Source organism: Cydia amplana, chromosome 11 (assembly GCF_948474715.1).
Source record: "Cydia amplana chromosome 11, ilCydAmpl1.1, whole genome shotgun sequence".
NCBI classification, from domain to species: Eukaryota; Metazoa; Arthropoda; class Insecta; order Lepidoptera; family Tortricidae; genus Cydia; species Cydia amplana.
Window position 1 is genome coordinate 7,292,050 of NC_086079.1, and position 21,589 is coordinate 7,313,638.

A 21,589-nucleotide genomic window follows, 5' to 3' on the forward strand; every position below is an offset into this window, starting at 1 on the left:
TTTTATAAATACGTACTAAACTTATTTAGAGCCATTAATACTTGAAGAAAGAAAAACATTTATTAGCACAATAACATAACCTTAAAAACTAACAAAGAGAACACAAAATGAGAGGTTGCGCTAAATGGTCCTCACTCAGCTAGGTGTCACGGTATGAGCCACGTGGCACACTCCGCGAGGCTGATTTTCAGTAAGGCCCAGTGGATGGACTTATGGTGTCTTTACCTGTGGTAAAACAACGTCCTCTAAGAAAGTATCGATCAAAGCTTCAGCACCTTTTTCTATTATTCACGCCACATTAATTCCCGTTAGTTAACTTCCCACATTACCGATCCCAGAAATAAACTTTAAAAATAAATCTCATATTCCAGCGACGAGCAACAGAGTCCGTTGGGAAGGGACCTCATTTTAATTTAAATGTGGACTGACTCCCCGCGGCTCTTACTTCTAGACTCAAGTTAGAACTTCCTTCTCGCCGGCCGCTATAGAGTGCATAGTTTAGCGCTTAAAACTTTAGAACTAGAAACTTTTCTACAATATTGATACCTAATTAAATATTCTTTAAATAGTTAAGTACCTAATTAAACATATATAAAACTTGTTTGGATTATAAGCGCCGTGGCGACATAGGAAATAATAGAAATAAATTATAGTCCGTGTCAGAGAGGTTTGAATATGAGTAAGGCCAGACGATGTGACAAAACTGTCAGATCTACAGGACTGTTAAGTACGTTTGCATCAAATAAAGTCAGTATACTTAGGAGCCATTTCTTACCTATACAAAATAACTTTTATTTACTATGGATTATTGTTATTAAAAAAAAAATCTGTAGGTATATAACGCTACAGTCTACAGTCATATTAAGTAATTGAGTACCTATACTCAATTACTTAATATGACTGACTTTAACCCGTTTCACAATTCACGTTTCACTTTATTTTAAAAACAAAAACGTTTTATAAAATACAGATTTTTCTCATAAATCCATTTGAAATTTAATAAAGAATAATATGCGGTCTTTAAATATAATAATTATTTATGTTCTGCTTTTTATTTTATTTCGACGTCTACCAAGGCGTTCTTGAGTTGAAAAAACCCGTTCTGTTTTCTCTTCTAGCTGTCAAAACCTAAATAAATCCTAGCGATCTTTGGTCCTCCCATGTGAGGTTTAACTGACGCAGGGCTTGGCAACTTTTTATCCACATAATGTGTTTGAGCCAACTTTGTGTGTATTTTGTTACTAACTTTCTACTTAATGTATATGAAAATTGATGTGTGAAAACGTTTGTTATAGCAAAGCGAGTTACATTACTTAAGTATGGTAATAAAACGCCAATCGCTTCATGAACTATTCGGGCAGAAACGAAACCGATAAAGCCAGCATTACTAAGTAACTCATTCGCTCAGCAGTAAGCTGTGATAAATGCACTCTCGAAGACTGCGCGATCATTATACGAAGCCTGGCGTTTACTACACAGAGGTGCTTTTATATATAGGTACTTGCGGAGTGCTTGCTCCTTAGAAATCATTTTTTGGTGATATCTGATATGAGTGAGTGATATGTTTAATTAATAAACGTGAACGCTACTGAAATATATAAGCGCCCGACTCTCATACATTACTAGAGCAACTATGCACGATGGTGACCAATTGTCGGTTGGTTTGTCCATACTTACCTATCTAATAAACGCGACGTCATGCGCCTGCCTATGAAATACTTGCTGACTACTCGTATTCTCATTAGGTTTCCACCAGATTTCCTTACACATTTGGTAACAAAAAAGGAATGTTTCATACAAACTTTCTGGTACATTTTGGGAAATATCGTGGAAATTGTTCAGCTTCATGTACTTTACCAGCATACTAATTTTTATAGAAATCTAAGATATGTGATCGAAATGTATAAACTTTTTGAGAAATGCTCTAGTACGATTTGTAGCGCGGCGTCAGTGCGCGAAACATTCGCGAACGATACGCTAGCGAAGCATCAGATCTAGACACACCTTATCATACACCATCTAGTGGGTATTATCATCTATGGATAAATAATTAAACGCGCCTCGGAAGCGAGTCGCTCTGCAGAAAACTGCTGGAAATTCGTTTATTTCCGACAACACATCTGCCGCCAGCGATCGGCATTATATTTATCTGTGAATTCTGTGATATTGGAGACCTGCTTCGTAGTTGGGTCATTCTCTCATTTCGTGCAAATCGGTGAGATTCTCTCGATTTGTAATTTTTCTTTTAAATGGTAAACTTTTGGGTTTCGTCAATTTGTGGATTCATTTATTAACATTTTTCTGCTAAAGGCACCTTTGTAACCTTATTACTTTTCATTTAATAAGGCTACTGGTAATGAACTACGCGCTGGTAATGAAATCGGCCGAGATGGTAATTTTATCTGTGGACGGTAATGAAACAAACTTATGAAATCGAACATAAAAAAACTGTATTTCAAGAAAATTAACACCAATTAAAATCGACAATATTAAAAACATGTGTCTTAAGCACTGTGGAGATGATCAAACCGACTTAACATACACTTGGGGTTGACAATCTCAACTTATAATGTTCAAGCTAGATGGTACATTTACCATTTACTTATCATCATTATAAGTCGAGATTGTCAACCCCAAGTGTTTGTTAAGTCGGTTTGAACATCTGCGCACCATATCACATAAAACGTAGTTTTCAAATTTTCAAAAATTAGCATAGACAAAATATATTTAAATCATTCGCGTTTTGTACCTATGTAATTTATTTTTATCGTTTTAACCCTATAGTGTGGGGTGTCGTTGGATAGGTCTTTAAAAATAAATAGGAGTTTGCAAACAACATTTTTTGATAAAGTGAATCATTTCGGAAATAATAAGTTAGAAAGAACAAAAAACGGTTATTCCTTCTAACTTTTGAAAAATCGATCCAAAAATATGAAAAAAAAAATCATAAAAATAGTGCTTAATAAACTCATTCAAACAAAATTAAAGCAAACTTGATAAGTTAAGCCGTTTATGAGTTATCGCTAAAAGTCTTCCCTTCTTATTTTATTTAAAAGCCTGGCAACCCTTATTTGTGATCGGATTTTCGCAAGCAACCCTATAACCACATAATAGTGACCGGGAAAAGATAGGCAACCTAGTTGATTTATATTGTACAAGTTGTATACTTTCCATTGGAACTTATTTTGTTTGTCAGACAGATCGGTGAAATTTGAAAAAAAAAATTTTTTTTCAAAAAATAATTAAAAATAGTCTTGTCCATATTTCTTTAAGCAACCCTATTTATTTCTGTTCAGGAACATATTTTCTTTCATAATATGTAAGTTTCATCCGTCAGACATATCGGTGAAGGTCGACCATCTTAGACTACAAAGGCTCCCCTATTATCATATACAGTTTTAAATGTTTATAACAGCGTAGTATTTATAATTACTAAGCCTCTTTTCATTAAATGCACTGCCTCGAATATATTATCATTACCTTCTTAAGTCATTCATTACCTTCCCCAGTAAAATTGGAAGGAAAAGAAGTGAATGAAACCGATATGAATGAAGTTTTGGAAGTTTTTGTCGCCTACATCAGTTGGCATCAGACCTTAATTTTGCAGAATAAACCATCTGAAAGGCGACACTAAAACACTTCATTACGTATAATTATAAGAATGTACACTTGCTACTTACTGTATAAATCACGCGATGGCGATGAAGACTATCGAGAACCACACTCCTTCCCGACCCGAGAGATCGTATATATTTTCGCTAACAGTGGCACACGGGCATCCGCTACGAGATCATGCGGCCAACTGACTGACGAACAATGTGTTGCATCGGCGGTAGGCGCTATATACCCTCGCTATGTAGCAAAATATAGCTAATCTATTTCTCGCGTCGGTAATGAAGAAATTACTTGAACCATACACTTATAAGGCTGTATAGTTTTTATTATTTATTTCTAGCTTCTAATATTATACGATTTAAAACATAACTAAATAAGTCATTTATTGCACAAACAACGAATTTTCTATTTGTAGTATCTTAAGGTTAAAATGTAGGTCAAAGTTATATCTTCACGCGTTACATATAGAGATGAATGAAAAAATTGGGTGTTAATTGTACATATAAAGAAAATACTAACTTTTTTAGAATTGTTCATTGGAGATACATATACTTTAGGCCCTATGTTACAACCTTGCATTAACAGATATTCGAAAACGCCACCACATTTTTGCTAAATTTCCGAAAACACCGATTTGCACGAAATGCGAGAACGACCCAGTTGCAAAATATATCGAAAGCCGGAACAGTAGGTTTCAAGCTATGTCATTGAAAACAAAGCACACCACAATTCCGTATTGGACAATTACTTACACTGATCGCCCCACCAAGCTTAATAATCATAAATGTCAATCGAAAAATCATTTCTAATTTCTAGTTCAAATGTTTCCAATGTTACTTACATTGTATAAAGTTCCTGAAAACAATAAATATAAAAATATTTTACTTTAGTTACTTTTACTTACGCACGGCGGAGTAGCATACTCGTATCTATGCGCACAACAGATTTGTACCCTGGAGCTACTACTGCTATAGCGCTGCACGCTGGCGCTATAGCTGTTGTAGGTATAGGTACAGTAACGTAATTAAAATAAAAGCTCGGAACCTATAATCCGACAAATAGGATTGTTTTTGTGTCACAAATCATAACAAATGTCGTTACAATACCCACCGTACGGTGCGCCGTGAATAAGTGATGATGCAAATAGATTTATATGATCGCGTCGACATCGGGGACGGACGGACGGACAAATTTTAGGCGTCACACTGGCGCCGCGTAAACGTAAAATATTTCCAATAGATAATATACGCTGCGGCACAAAACCTCATTTTTTAGGCAGAACGTACTAGGTACTTTTTCGGCTGTCCATTACCTACAACATTGTTTTCTAGTTTCATACTAGGAGCGGCTTGTTGGCATAGTTAATAGCTTTTGCCTGAAAATGAGATAGATAGGTACACATCTATTATTATAAGCTGTATTAACACAATGATAAAGAAAAAATTACATACTGAGATAGTCTTATAAATAACCTAACGAGTTTTATTTCAGTAAAAACGCTAACTTCGGGAAAGTCGGTGAAAGTCGTAAATCTGTAAAAGGTTCTCGCTAACGTTGAAAAGCTGTTAATTATCTGAGAAATCCAAACCAGTGGTAAGAACTAAACCGCATAAAACTAGCAGCCCTATATAAAACTCGATTTCACAATGCATGCGTTACGTAAGCACTACTACATACTTGTACCTAACTATAGTAAGCATTAGCCGACACTGCGGACCGTACTTTCATGACACAGCATATGAAAAATAAAATAAGCTTTAAATCACGACACCACTTTTGTTGAATTACGAAACTCGTTTTACAGCTTAAATTTACCGACGACAGATTTGGATAGGACTCCCTATTACTACATAGTATAAAACAAAGTCACTTCCCGCTGTCTATCTGTATGCTTAGATCTTTAAAACTACGCAACGGATTTTGATGCGGTTTTTTAAATAGAGATTCAAGAGGAAGGTTTATGTATAATTTGTTAACCCGTGCGAAGCCGGGGCGGGTCGCTAGTAATTTTATTTTATTTTATTTTATTTAAACTTGAGAAACAAACAGGCAAAATAGTACAACAAGATAATTAATTTAGACAATACATAGCCAAAACAGTTTCCACTTATAACTAATAACATTTATGTTTGCTCAGAAAGGACTTAACTTTTAGGTTACACATATTATTATTAACAACGCATATTATTTTTAAATTAATGTATTACATATTATATTATGTACATAACAGAAACAGAGAATATCCTAAAACCTTAAAATGTATGTCTACTAACTTTTTTTTTTTTTTTTTTTATTAATCGCAGTAACAAACTGTTGAAAAGACATGTGATTTATATCATGATCAATGTATTTTTCATTATAATTTTTACAAGCTCTGATTAGGAACCTATTCCTTGCATACGCTGTACGACATAACGGGGTAGCAAATAAGCCTACAGAACGAGTACGCCGATTTGGACATCTATATGATATTCTTGAGAGGAGATTAGGTGAATCAATTAACCCATTTAAAATTTTGTAAAGAAATTTTTGATCACTGATTTCACGACGCTTACAAAGAGATTCAATGTGTGTACTATCATAATCCCAAAATTTATATTTCAATGTTTTAATAAATTTATTCTGAATCTTTTCAATTGTCTCAATATGTACATTAAAATGAGGACACCAGACTGTACTAGCGTATTCTAAATTTGATCGGACATATGCATTATAAAGAAGTTCTAATGTTTTTAGGTTTTTTAAATCCTTGCTTTGTCGAAATATAAATCCCAACATTTTATATGCCTTAGATAACATTTTATTTACATGAGAAATGAATTGCAATTCACTATCTAAAATTACTCCTAAATCCTTAACTTCTTTAACTATTTTATTTTAAGAGGTTTATTATCAAGAGAGTAATTGAATGCTAGACATCACAGACCAAAGATGGACGAAACGGGTAACCGAGTGGATGGGCCCCACTGGTAAGAGGAGCAGAGAGAAGCCAAAAAACGCTGAATAGACGAAATTCAAAAGAAAGCTGGTAGAGACTGGATCTTGAAAGCGCAGGACAGGAAACAATGGAAACTGATGGAGGAGGCCTTTACCCTAACTGGGGCCATGTGACACTCACTTACATTACAAAAACTATAACTATTTAATTGTTATATAACTGTTTAAATTGTATTTATTTCATGTGTTTAAGTATGTTTTAACTATGTAGTTACATGGCAATGAAGGCTTTTTTTATTTTTATTTTATTTATTAATTGAATGCTATAGGATTGCACTTACGAGAAAATGAGATGGCACAGCATTTCTCTATATTTAAAAATAGTTTATTAGCTGAACAATAAGAACTTAATCTATTAAGATCGCTTTGTAGATAACGGCAGTCATTCTCTGATTTAATAATAGTAAAAATTTTGGTATCGTCGGCATACAACAGTAGTCGAGAATGTTGAAAGCATTTGGCTACGTCGTTTATGTAGATATTAAATAGCAAGGGACCAAGGTGAGACCCCTGGGGGACACCAGATGAGATGGAGATGGGTACGAAACTGGAAATGTAACCTTTGACAGCTACAGCCTGGGTCCTATTACGTAGGTATGATGTAAGCCATCTTAGAAGGTTTCCATGAATGCCAAAGGTTGTTAGTTTTTTATAAGTATATAGTGCGAAATTTTGTCGAATGCCTTAGAATAATCTGTGTATATGGCGTCTACCTGAAATCCCTTATCCATGGCATCCAATGCGAGATCAATTAGTTCGCATAGGTTAGACTCAGTAGATCGCTTGTTGACAAATCCATGTTGTTGATTTATTAACAGAGGCCTAATTACGGCATATAGGTTATCAAAAATTATTTTCTCAAAAAGTTTAGGAATAACGGATAATTTTGAAATGGCACGGTAATTTTGAATGTCATGCTTGTCACCGCTCTTAAAAATAGGAGTTACTATCGAACGCTTCCAAATCATTGGTAAAGTCCCAGATGATAAAGAAAGATTAAATAGTATTGTAATTGGAATCGCTAATGTTGCTCGGCAATTTTTTAGAAATACTGGGTGTATCCCGTCTGGACCACAGCCTTTAGATACAACCAGTTTTTTTAAGTAGGTTTTAACTATGTCACAGGTTATATACATATTGCTAATAACGTTATTAGGGACATCATAATTGTCGCTGCAGGACCCAGAAAAACATGCAAGCGGACCTTGGTTTACATTATCATTTTCTTCAAAGACTGATTGAAAAAAGGTGTTAAATAAATCTGAAATTTCTTGTCCATTAGACGCTGTATTATTATTTAAGTATAATGTAGAGACAAACCAAAGAAAGTCTGCAGCGCTAGATTAAAAGTAGTTTTTAAAAATCAGTATGCGACAACACCACAGAAAATGGATTAAATAGTCTTGATACTTGTGAAATTTCTACCATATTTACCGTCTATGAAAAAATTAAGCTGTATGCACAGCTTAATTTTTATGGTAAAATAAATTTCATTCCAACAATAGATGTCACTATTAATATGTAGACATATACTAATATTGATAAATAATATTGGGAGAATGTGACATTTGGCTTCATCAAAATTAATAAGCTTTTGTAATATCGGCGACGGCGGTAAATAGGTACAGAGGGCCTACCGCGAACACCGAAGTTCTCAATATGCGAGCATCTTTCTCTTTTACTCCCATTAAGGCGTAATTAGATTGACAGAGAAATTGCCCGCAATTTGCGAACTAAAGTTTTCGGAAAAACGAAATAAACCATTAAAACAATAAACATATATTAAAAATTAATTTTAGCTTTAACTAGTAGGTACCCATGCCGTGAGCATAAGCATGGAGGTTGTGGGTTCGAGCTCAAAACCCGGCTAGTACCAATGAGTTTCTCGAAATGTTAGAGGAAGTTCATAAGTATGCCTATACCTATTAGGTGTGTTCAATTTGCTGTGAAACCTTTGTCTAAACCAATATTATATTATCTATCTTAATACTTCACCATATGTTGTACCTACATATGGTGAAGTATTAAGATGTTTCATTCCACTTACCCGTCATCAACTCCAAATTTTGTAAACATTGTCGTTTTTCAGCTTGAATCGCCTCGTGCTGACTTTTTACAAGTGTAAAATTATTCGTCATGCGGAAAAGTAACTCCCGCACGCCGGTTTTGTAAGGTTTCACCATGTTTATTCCGTTCATCACAAAACACAATGAATATTTAAACGATTTTGACAAACACATACCATAGTGCATGACGTTTACTGACTGCTTAAAAACATTGCCATATGTAGTTTTTTAATTCGATGTCAAATTATTGCGCTGCAGACTTTCTTTGGTTTGTCTCTATCTGGAATTCCATTAACAGATGTTTTAGATTTCACAAATGCCCAAAAAGATTTTGAATTAAACCGAATATTATTTTCCGTTCTAGAAATAAATAAATTGTAACATGTGGTTTCCATCACTTTAACTTTTGCTCGCATGTTTGAAAAACTCATATAATCAGCTATACGCCCGTAAACTTTCCATTTCTCATGTATTTTAAGTTTTTTCCTTATTAGTTTGATTAGGGGCCGAGAGTACCACACGGGAAATTTATCATCATTAGAACTGACCGTTTTAGTAATATAATAAACTAATATTAATTACCGTAATTTACACTAAACCACACATTTTCAAAGCTGGACATGGAGTAAGGAATGAAGGACATAACACCGTAACTATTGTAACTGAAATAACTAACATCTTTTTAATTTAAGATTTTTTATTTAAGATTAGTAGGTAGTTAAGTTTGTAAATACCTACCTATGCCTTTTTATGAAATAAACAGATTTTTTTTTATCTGAAAATAGGTACCTAACTGTAATTTTAATTCCTATGCGATTAACTGGATATTAACGAGGTATTGAAATTAAGCTACTTACTAAATATTTAGGATCATTAATTTAATTATTATCACACATTTTGCAAATAATACTCGGATATTATGTTTTAAATATGTTAACTTGAAACTATGTAAGTCAGTCATACTTCTTCATAGTCTAGTAAAAATATCGTTAAATTGAAGAGAAACCTGTCAATATCCGACCGTCGCACGTCGATGAGACGCGGTCCAAAGGCCGAACAGATTTGCATTGTAAAGCGTTTAACTCGGCAATTTGCATCAAATTACATTTTTCTAGTAAATTTTCATTCGGAAATTTGCACAAATTAAAATCTTTCGAGAACAATAAGAGCGTTGAACGTTCAGTAAATATGAGTCATTGTTTACACTTTGATCTGGATACTTGGCTAAGACAATAGACTGAACCATTAGCGTTTTCTTAACGAAGTTTCTAAACTATTACCGGCCACTATTGTCGCCTATAATGTATTGTTTATGTTTCATTTGATTTTATTTTCCAAAGTAGTTTTTGGTTAATTTAGTGTCCTTTTCAAAAGCCACTGGCTAGTCAAATCACATTCAGTTTGTAAATATTTAAAATAATTATACTTATAACATCAGGTAGGGTAGGCTTAAATCTCTAGAGTTTCTAGATACCTAAAGGTGCCATATTCTGCCTTATTATGCGTAACAACCATACATTAAATTATAAAACTATAATTTTGAATGAATACGTTGGCCTCGCGTTAGAAAGTAAGAAAGTATACCTACCTACTTATGTTCCTATCGTAGATGAAAGTTTACCTCATACGCGCCACAAGCTTCAATTAGCTAAAACATATGTCATAATCTATAATTTTTACGTGTGTATTTGCCAGAAAGCGATAAAACATAAATTTACTCAATTAGTTAGGCTTGTAAAGTTTAATGACAATAATGACTAGCGCGGTAAGTCGCTTGATTTATTTCGAACGTGCTGAACATACAGAGAATCTTATACAATACATGTTAGTACACTTATGAAAAAAGTAAAAGCAATTAACCAACAATATTTCTGAAAGTAATCGTTACAAACTGCCGACAATTACTTTTATTGCTGCTGTTAATGATACTGCGCCTGCCGATAATTGCCAAGCAAAAATACCGTTTTACTACCCCACCCTAATATAAGAATGTACCACCACCCCATATGTGTATGTTGCAAAATGGAGTTTATTCGTGCAGTTACATGGTTGCTATTGCAATAACGTCGTACAGGAACTTTATACGACTTCAAAATTAAGGGGTCGAAATGGTGCTATAAAAATATAGGTACATTACAAGATTGCAGCAATATAACTCTAAGCTGCTTGAAACTGTATCGACACCTATTCAAGCAAGCAAGATTTATATGCCATAAACTCGAAACTCGTCCAGAGTAAAGACGGGCAAGTAGGTACAATCGGGTGACTCTAAGTAGTGTACCTAAATAGAAAACAAATGAAAATAATAACCATTAAGCAATGACGTTTTAGTTAGACGCCACGAGATACTAATTCATTCTTCTGTAACTTATTACTCGTATCACTTTTTCAAAGTCGTTTATCAAGTCAAGTCGTTAGCCATTCCTTCGCCAAAATTCTGTGAAAACAAATGCCTTTTCATGGAATAAATTGTGATAAGATTAATGGAATACTTTATTATTTATACATTCGATAGATATTCGGCAAGTATTGGCAGAGATACTTGAGTTTCTCTTGATAAATTGCCAGAAAATGTTCGTCGTGAAATCCGATCGTCTAGGAGCCGGCCTGTTCGAAATGTAGAAATTCCAATTTGATGATTAATCAAAACATTCCTTGCAGTGCATCTCGTCGTGTCTCTATTGGTGCGCACGAGATGCACTATGAGATGAGTATGATATACATACAACTTGCAAATCAATGTAAATTCAGGCAGAGCTCTATGAAGTTCGCATGGCAGCTTCTAGTTGCATACTCGTATGTAACAAGATATACTCGTATCTCTATAAAAGGACTCGTCAAATGGCTTTTAACTTGGTCGAGCTCAGGAACTCCCTAGGATACTTCGTCTGCAAATTGAAAAGGGTGTATTGTATTAAAGGATGGGCTTTTGAACTTTTAGCTCGCAAGGAATAATGCTATCACCCTATATTTTGAGCAATTTTTTTTGTAATGATTAGATAATGAAAATATTATTATAGTTAATATAACCCACGTAGGAATCGCATGACGTCTTCACGCGATTCCTGCGCGGGTTATATTAACTATATTTTCATTTATTTATTAATAAAATCGTCATCTATTCATGCAGATTCTGATAGTTCTTTATCATAATCACATCCAAATGTCAGGTTTAAATATTAGAACTCAAAATTTATTATTTGATACCAAATAGCCCTAAAAAGACATGTATGTGTTATAAAACGATCTACCCGCACAATGACCTAGTTAGCTACGACTAGTTTATCTTTGTACAAGTCTACAAGAGCGTGCGACCTTCCAGAGTTCAAACATGATCGGGTCAAGTCCATACTTAATACCTACAAGATTTCACTCGAGGGAATCGTTTTTAGAAACAGAAAGATGAAAGTTACGCATTTATACGAAACTTTCTACTGGTTTGATGGAAAAGGATGGCCGTTATTTACTTTTAGATACTGTGAACGCTCTGTCATGAGAGTATGACATATATGATAAGTTTTTTTTCTATTATTTTAAAAATAAAATCAATTCCAAAGCATCGCATGACTATGTTTCTTATGGTACTTTTCACGGTGTGAGTGCAACTCGAGTGGGAATAAAGTCTCAAAATCCTACCGACTGCGCCAATGTTAAATGAATAAAAGACCGAGATCCACAGCAGACTGGTTTAGTTCTAAATGTGTAACTACCGACTAGTACCGACATACTTAAGTCTACCCTACGAAGCAGATCCCTATCATCAAAATGATCGCGAACACAGTTTAAATGTGCAGTGATTACATTAACATGAGTACTAATTCATGGAAATCCCAGTGACTAAGGTACCTATTCAAATTATGCTAAACCTAGTGACACCTACTGTAAAATTTAGGTACAACATTCCGAATTCAGCCTTACGAAACATCTAAGTCACGTTAAGCTCCCGACAGCTTTGTCGCAGTGTTACCTTTAGTTCTGCTATTTGTCTGGCTACACGAAATAAAGAAAACCTTTGCGTAATCCCGACAAAACGCCCGGCCCAGCGCTAAAAGCTAGGGTGTGTTTTGCTCTAGTAATAAGCAAAAAGGCCATTAGACAATGCTTACAGTGATGTATTAGGTTATACAAAAGGCTTGACGAGGTAAAAAGTGGTAAAGTAAAAGGTTTAGGGTCAGCAACTTAGTAGCTGTGTGGTATAACTGGTATAATACCTATGCTTTAAGTAATCTGCACAAGACCATAATATTTCATTTTACGTAAGTTATAGTACGACGAGTACGTTTCGACCAGAGATGGGTGAGGATCACGTTGGTTCACAGGATCAAGTTGTTTGTTAAAGACCAATAGAATCACTTCATTTGTTTTCTCGCTTAGCGTGCAGTGATTCTATTGGCTCTCTTAAAAACACACCACCCAACGCATCCTCCCCCGGACATCTCTGGTTTAAACGTAGCCTTAAGCTCTTGCATGACTTAGCGACAAGGAATTGCGACATAGTCTGTCATACAACTACATACATATATTACAAACCTATTCAATAATTTATTGAGCTTATATAAACAATCACATAACTGGGTACAAATTTTCATATGGAATTGCGTGCAGTTAATGCAGTACTATTTTACTGAAGCCTTCTTTATAAAAATATGAAGGCATTTTACGAGTCAACGAACGCAAATTAGGGCAGAGGGTTGGTTTAGCTGCGACTCATTAACTATTGCCTCTTTCCTCGGTTGACACCACCTGCCGCTTTGTTCACAAACCGCTTTCACTCCACTAGGTCGTGCCTATTATAAATAGACCTCCAAATTTGTACCAAAGTTTCTGTAATTGAGGGTCATTTGCAGCGTAGGATAGCTTCGTGAATTTGCGGCTTTTAGTTCGAACGACCATTAGTTTACGTTAACAGTGATTAGCGTGATGGGTACACGAATTCAGTTTCCAGGAGATAATTCATATGAATCTCCGGTAAAACAATGTCTGATCTGTACCTAATAAGCGCTTTATAGATTTTGTTGTTTATGTCACATGTGATGACGAACAACGCATTTGAACGATGCATCAAATAGCGCTGTCCAAACGAAAAATCAAACATAGATATTGCGAAGTAAACAAACGATGTACCGTAAAATGGGATGAGTAGGGTTCGCGGGGAGAGTTGGGTTATGAATGGGGAGAGAAGGGATAAAAGGGGGGTGAGATGGGTTTCTAAGGCTACTGCTACAAAAATAATGTATTCCAATTTAAAATGGAGCTATAGTAATACTCATAATAATAAAAAATCGATCCAACAATGTTCCAAAATCACCTTTGTATGAAAACCCAACTCACCCCAAATACGAGGGACTTATGAAATGGAACTACCCAAAATAAAATAAAAACTAAAACACAAACGTCCGGAACACTTATTATATACACCATTCAGTTTGCATATGTAAAAATAAAATATTATCGAGGTTTGAATGTCAGTTTTGCACCTACTCACCCCATTTTACGGTACTTATTAATATACAACATGTTTTATAGTGGCTGTGCAATAAATATATGTTTAAAAAACTCCTCGTAATAGCATTATACATTCATGATTATACAATTCCATTTATTCATATAATTCAATTCATTCAAATATTTACATTGTTTGATCTAACTAGAGGATTTCTCGGCAGTTCATTGAGAATAATCTGAAGCTATCTCAATACGACGGGAACGCGTTTCTATGAAACTAAACCGACTCGTTTTGTTTGCTGAGGCACTGGGAAAAGTGGCTTTAGTGCTCATTGCGACAAAGTGGAAAAAGCGGCCAAGTGCGAGTCGGACTCGCCCATGAAGGGTTCCGTATTTAGGCGATTTAAGACGTATAAAAAAAAAACTACTTACTAGATCTCGTTCAAACCAATTTTCGGTGGAAGTTTACATGGTAATGTTCATCATATATTTTTTTTAGTTTTATCATTCTCTTATTTTAGAAGTTACAGGGGGGGGGACACACATTTTACCACTTTGGAAGTGTCTCTCGCGCAAACTATTCAGTTTAGAAAAAAATGATATTAGAAACCTCAATATCATTTTTGAAGACCTATCCATAGATACCCCACACGTATGGGTTTGATGAAAAAAAAATTTTTGAGTTTCAGTTCGAAGTATGGGGAACCCCAAAAGTTTATTGTTTTTTTTCTATTTTTGTGTGAAAATCTTAATGCGGTTCACAGAATACATCTACTTACCAAGTTTCAACAGTATAGTTCTTATAGTTTCGGAGAAAAGTGGCTGTGACATACGGACGGACAGACAGACGGACAGACGGACAGACGGACAGACGGACAGACGGACAGACAGACAGACATGACGAATCTATAAGGGTTCCGTTTTTTGCCATTTGGCTACGGAACCCTAAAAAGGACTTTATCGCAATTCAATAAGGTATTTTTGCGGCTTATCGTAAGATGCTAAAAGGTATCTTTTGGAAAATGATAAACTTAACGACATCCATCCGGCGCACTCATCGGGATTTAATTAAAGTGATTAAATATCTCCTTTATATAAATTAATTACTTGCCACTCTTGCCAAGCGCTCGGGCTGAAATGTAAAAAAACTAAAGACAAATTAATCTCTGCCATATAAACAGTGGCAAACGCTGCGCAAAATTATTTTCTGAAAAAGTCTTATGATAATAAATAGGACCTATTTATGTACCTACTATTTTTATACACAAGTGTGTACCTAGTTATTTTATAAGACATTGGAGGCACACAGTGTATCTATTTTATGAGATATTATTTCAACAATATTTCTTTCAAAATAGCGGTATTGTGATATAGCAGTTCGGGTCTAAGGATACTTGGAACACTCCGTTAAATATTATACATATGTACCTACAAAGAATCCTACGAAATGAAGGTTTTATTTAAAAAATAACCTTTTGAATGTAAGTACATATTATTCTGAGATATATCCCTAGAGGAGTCGCGTTGCCCTTCAGTCCGCTTAAACCTAACCCATTTTGCAATTACCATTTTCAATTAAGGGGACGGTATATGACGTTTTCGATTTAGAGCTCACTTCGTGCAATCAATATGTTCAAGAAATGTTTAATAACTGCATTAAATTATACGTAAATTTGTTCACGAAGACGCCGTGTACCGGCTCTTCACGGCATAATATTTTTTATTTGCTGTAATTCTCTACAAATCGACACTAAAAGTATCCAAAAATCAAAATATGGAGTTCCGTTTGAGCAACACGCATTACAGTTTTGCCTTTAACAGTAATTGAGTTGTTGTGTGATTTTGAAAGCTAGATAACTAAACTAGCAAATTATTACCTACTTATATTTTTACTCACAAATACAACACAGAAATTCCATCCCAAATGTAAACTTTCGTACAATTTCCATACATTGACGACATCACTCAAAATTCTTCTTCGAGTCAGATGGCCGCTGGCCTTGGATCGAAGCAGACGCGTACGTCGTTGTAGCTCGTTTTTGACATTATTTAGACATTTCATCATATACGCATACGAAAATGTATACCAGTAGATAAATTGTATTTCAAAAAATAGGGTAAATAAATTTATTTAAAATTTGATTTGTTGTTATTTACAGGTCGTAACGATCGAAAACAGCAGTAAACTATCCTAAAACAATACGATTACAATTGAATTTAAGTAACTTGTTCCTTCAAAACCCGCTTAAAATGAAAAAAGTTTAAAGACTCGTTTTACTGATTGGGATTGATTTTCATTATGCTGGTATCAATTTTGCGTAATTAAAAAAAAGTATATGACTTCTGTACGTCAATGACATTTGATGTCAATTGTAATCTTGTATTTACGTTAGAGAATATTATATATTCATTTAAATATTACTTACCTATTAATACGAAGCGTAATTCGTTTAATACCTGAAAGTCTTAGTGTCTACACCTACTTTGTTGCCGTTCGTTCCGTCTATATGTGTGCGATTACGTGCTGTTCTCAATAATCAAGAAACAAGCCATAATCTTCAAGAATAAAATAACAGCAAGACCAGCATTTAGTACTAACTAGTTTTTGCGGATTTGGAGACAAGAGATGAAGCTTACAGGCTAATACCGCTGCGGTCTGGTTATTGTTATGTGTATATATCGAGTATTATATAAATTTACTATAAAATAACAATGTTTTATTTCAATGACATTATGTGCGTAGGTATGTATGTTTCGGTGATTATAAGAATTTTGTCCACACAATAATTGTGCAAAGCAGAGACTGCATCATGCTTTCTTTCCGGTATAAGCGGTATGGTACCGTTATTATTTATCAATACCGGTTCGTTTTGAAGGTAAAACTATACCGGTTGAAATACAAAGTACGGTACCGGTATAAAATTACAGCAGGGACAACCATTTTTATAGGTGTACAGTCAGCTGCAGAGAAAAGGTACGACCAGATAGATAATTGTATGCAGGGGTGGTACCTTTTCTCTGCAGCTAGCTGTACCTAAACCATCATTGACCGAGCGTTGGCGAAGGTCTCCGTTTCAACTTGGGCAAAAATGCTTTCGTATGTCCGAATTCTTCTCCTTTGCATATCACATTTCTCAACTGATTCTCGTGAAAATTTGGTAGTCCGATATAATTATTCGGTTTCTTTTTTTTTTTGAACAATTTAAAATAGGCAGAAATAGTCATAAAGGACTTAAGCGCCAGTAGGGTCTGTGACACTTAAGACCACTGCGATTATTAGGTACTTACTGGCCCCTATTTCACCACGACCACGGTGACAGGTGCGACAGTTGTCGACATCACTGTTGCTGACGTCACAGGCCTCCATAGGCTACGGTAACCGCTTACCATCGGACGGGCGATGTGCTTGTTTGCCACCAACATTTTAATAAATAAATAAACTCCATTAAATTTGCCACTAAAAAATTCTTATTTTGCGAAGCTAATGACAATTGTCACAAGAAACACGGCAACTGTATCGAAATTGCGACACAGAACTCATTTCCTGTCAAGACTTACCGAAAATTCTTTGAAAAATCTTGTGACAATTGTCACAAGATTTTTTCGCGAGAGAAATGTCTGTTTTATCCGATATAATAAAGTTTTTTTTAATAATAGGTACAATGACGGTGGCAAACACGAATACGGCCCGCCCGATGGTAAGCGGTAACTGTATTATTAAATTGTACAACGGGACTTAATCGCGTATCTAAGTTTTAAGATTTACCTCCGACGTTTCGAGGACGGCGTTGTCCCCGTGGTCTCGGAGAAGACTGGCTTAAGTTGACATCAGCATCTTCTAACCGCGCGAGTTTTTCGAACTACCCGCACTTGGTCTTGTTTATCCGCTTGAACGTTTTGCGGTTCCGTTGTACAATTTAATAATGTGTAAAAATCGTGAAAGTTTAAATCAGTGTTAGCGGTAACTGTAGTCCATGGATGCCTATGGCGTCAATAACAGTGATGTTTTTGTCGTACCTGTCACCGTGGTGAAATAGGGGCCAGATTACGCCGCGCCGCGTGGAACGTGAGGTGCATTGGGGTAAATGCATACCATTCACTCAAGGAAAATAATCTCCCTTATAAGATCACTCGTGTGTCTGCCATTTTGTTAAAGCCAATTTTCACCGTAACTACTGGACTAGTTCAATTGAAATTTAGTACACATATGTCAAGTAAGGAAGTAGTAAGTCGGTGATCCGAAGATGAGTTACGTAAATAAATGAACTTTTAACTTTGCGGCGATTTTTGGTATCATGTGACATATCAGATATAATACATAATTATAAGTAAGTGAGCAAAAATGTACCATAACCTAACTCAGAATTGTATTACATAAATACATATACAAAAAATAGTTCAACGCCAAAAGATTAATGGAAGACCTATGTCCTATAATAGGTGAGTTGGTCTTAAACAAAAAATATGCAATAAAAATGTGTAACTGTGGAACCCATAGTGAATCCTACTCGTACATGATCGGTTTTTATATTATGTTCCTATAAGATATTTTCTACTTTATACTTTATAAGTGTACCTACATAATATTTACTTATAAGCAGTTGTCACGTAAAATATTTGTAGATTTTTTTGGAAGTATGTGTCACATCATCATCATCTTCCTCGCGTTGTCCCGGCATTTTGACACGGCTCATGGGAGCCTGGGGTCCGCTTGGCAATTAATCCCATAAATTGGCGTGGGCACTAATTTTTATGAAAGCGACTGCCATCTGACCTTCCAACCCATAGGGGGTAAACTAGGCTCTTATTGGGATTAGTCCGGTTTTCTCACGATGTTTTCCTTCACCGAAAAGCGACTGGTAAATATCAAATGATATTTCGTACATAAGTTCCGAAAAACTCATTGGTACGAGCCGGAATTGCAATTCGCACGCTCTTACCGCTAGGCCTCCAGCGATTTTTTTGAAGTATGTATAGCACAAAAAAAATATTTAGAAATGTAACATTTAAGGTAGGTAATTAAAATACGGTATAAACATTATTGGAGAAGACTTGGAGGAAGTGTCATAGGGATCTACATTCGATGCGTGGAAAACAAGTTCTTTTGTCTAATTATAATCCATCGGCAAGCACGCGAGCGCATAAAACGAAAATCATTTTTTTTTCACTCCCTAAAATTCCCTTAACCTAATAACAGTAAAACAAAAAATAAAATATAGAGGGTTACCAACCAGCCAAAGAATTATAAGTAGATATATGCACTTATCCCAACGCACCTCACGTTCTACTCTGCACGGGGTTCATTGCCGCTCCTACCGCCGTAAGTAACTATCAACACCTACATTATCAAGGCTACGATCGAAGATAATCGCTTCAGCACTGAAATAATACCGGTGGAATACCGGTATAATATTTTTTATTTTAATTGTATTAATTTAATAGTGAAACAAAAGGCGAATATACCACATAAAAGTAAATCGGTAAAGATATTAGGGGTACATTAGCCAACACTGTTTCCATATATTTTCAAATTTTATTTTGTCCGCCTTAATTAAATTTTGCACCCTGCCGGAACTTTATTTATTTAAATTCTCATTTAATTGATTTTGAGCCTTATGAAAAGTCGTATAGAGTAGTAAATAAAATTTTACATCTGACTTAATGACATCTGGTTTTATTCGGTTTAACTTTAGAAAACGCGTATCTCGACAAAGCCATAATGTAGAAAATTGTCAACAACCAAATGAATTATTAGAATTTAAATACGTCACGTGTGACATGAACAGACAAGGAAAGCAAGATTAAATGTATTGTTTCTCTTTCTTCTTTCAATGGAACGCTTTTCCTAAAAGGAGGCCACTAAACTCAAAACGCTATCTTAAAAAAAACTTGATGGGTCAGTGACCTGTCCCAGTAAAGTGAGGTAGTGTGCGTGAAGTGCGCTTGTGTGTGAAATGGGGTAAATTGACAGAATCTGAAAATTTACCCACCTCTACCGTCACCTTAAGTAGCTCAAGTAGTTATGAGTGCGAGTGACATAATATGTCACTCGCACTCATACATATATGTCAGACATATATGACATAAGGGTCTTCACCGTTACAGATATCTACACAAGGACAGTTGGTAACAAAATGTTTGCTACGTGTAATATATAAGTTTTATCTTCAGCATTGACATTGAGTAATGGCGATAAATTTCAAGTCTTTAATTAATTAAGAAGATGAACTAGTATTTATTTAAGCTTTTTGTACCTAAACCAAAGTCAGAGTAATAAATCATTACGGTGGAGGTATTTTTAGATATCAAATATTTTAATTTCAGAATACACTTGATGTTATCTGAAATTATCTAAAAAGGTCTCGTGAGTCTTCGCGTCCTTTGTGTTATGAATTTGGTTATGAACTACGTACTTTATACTGTCAACCGTCAAGTAAGGGTTTATATTTGTTACCTTGGATCAATTATGATTATTGGATGCAGCAAATGTTGACCGCCCACAGCACCGTAAAATCAAATATACCTACAGCTCATTTCTAAATCATGAGAAAACAAATCCATCGACATTGTTAATAAAAAAAGATAAATGTTCCCATTGAGATTCAGCTCAGCATAGCAAAAGATTAAAAATTTAACAAAAAATGTAGGCACACAGCCGCCCTTGTGTGCTCAGGCAAAATGATGATGTCGGCGGTTTTCGATGCTACTCGTAAAGGTGGGTAATAATGGATTTGCAGACTCAGTTATATCCCTTTTAACGTGTTTTTACTGTAGGTATTAAAACAGGGTTGTCCTCTCAGCATTAAGCGTCGTTAAAGTTTTGTCACGTAAGGACGTAAGGATCTAAATTGGGGTCATTGACCTCGCGTTTCCTTAATCGTCAAAGTTAATCGTAATAGTCTTTCGCGCGTTGCTGAGTGATTAAATAATGCGGAATGCGAAATGCTACGAACCTCATACTTAGTCCTTTTATTTATTTCGAAAACGATTTTTACAATCTCAATGTCGATCGTCGTAATCGCTCAAAATACGTCGCGAGGAATTCTATCACTCTCGCTAGAGTTATTTATTCTTTAGTACAAATGATTTGTAACTGTAATGGGTGACATTCAAGTTACATTAAAAGCAGACTGATGATTTTATCGGAAGGTAAGAATTTGTTATCATACATCTTGCCTCTATTCACTGATATAGGTAAGAATATTTCTTTTTTGGGCGCAATTGATATATACCTACTTACAGTGTAGGGTATACATTAGGCTTTCCACGGTAGATAAACGCTTGCTTATTGTTTGTTGATATCAGCTGGTGGCCTAGCGGTAAGAGCGTGCGACTTGCAATCCGGAGGTCGCGGGTTCGAACCCCGGCTCGTACCAATGAGTTTTTCGGAACTTATGTACGAAATATCATTTGATATTTACCAGTCGCTTTTCGGTGAAGGAAAACATCGTGAGGAAACCGGACTA

General features: G+C 35.2%; 1 protein-coding gene across 1 annotated transcript in view; it reads right to left on the minus strand.

Moving 5' to 3' along the window:
- Positions 1-21,589, minus strand: part of LOC134651973 (dual specificity protein phosphatase 22-like) — a 61,943-nt gene that overhangs the window by 24,177 nt on the left and 16,177 nt on the right. The gene's annotated exons all lie outside the window — the stretch shown is intronic.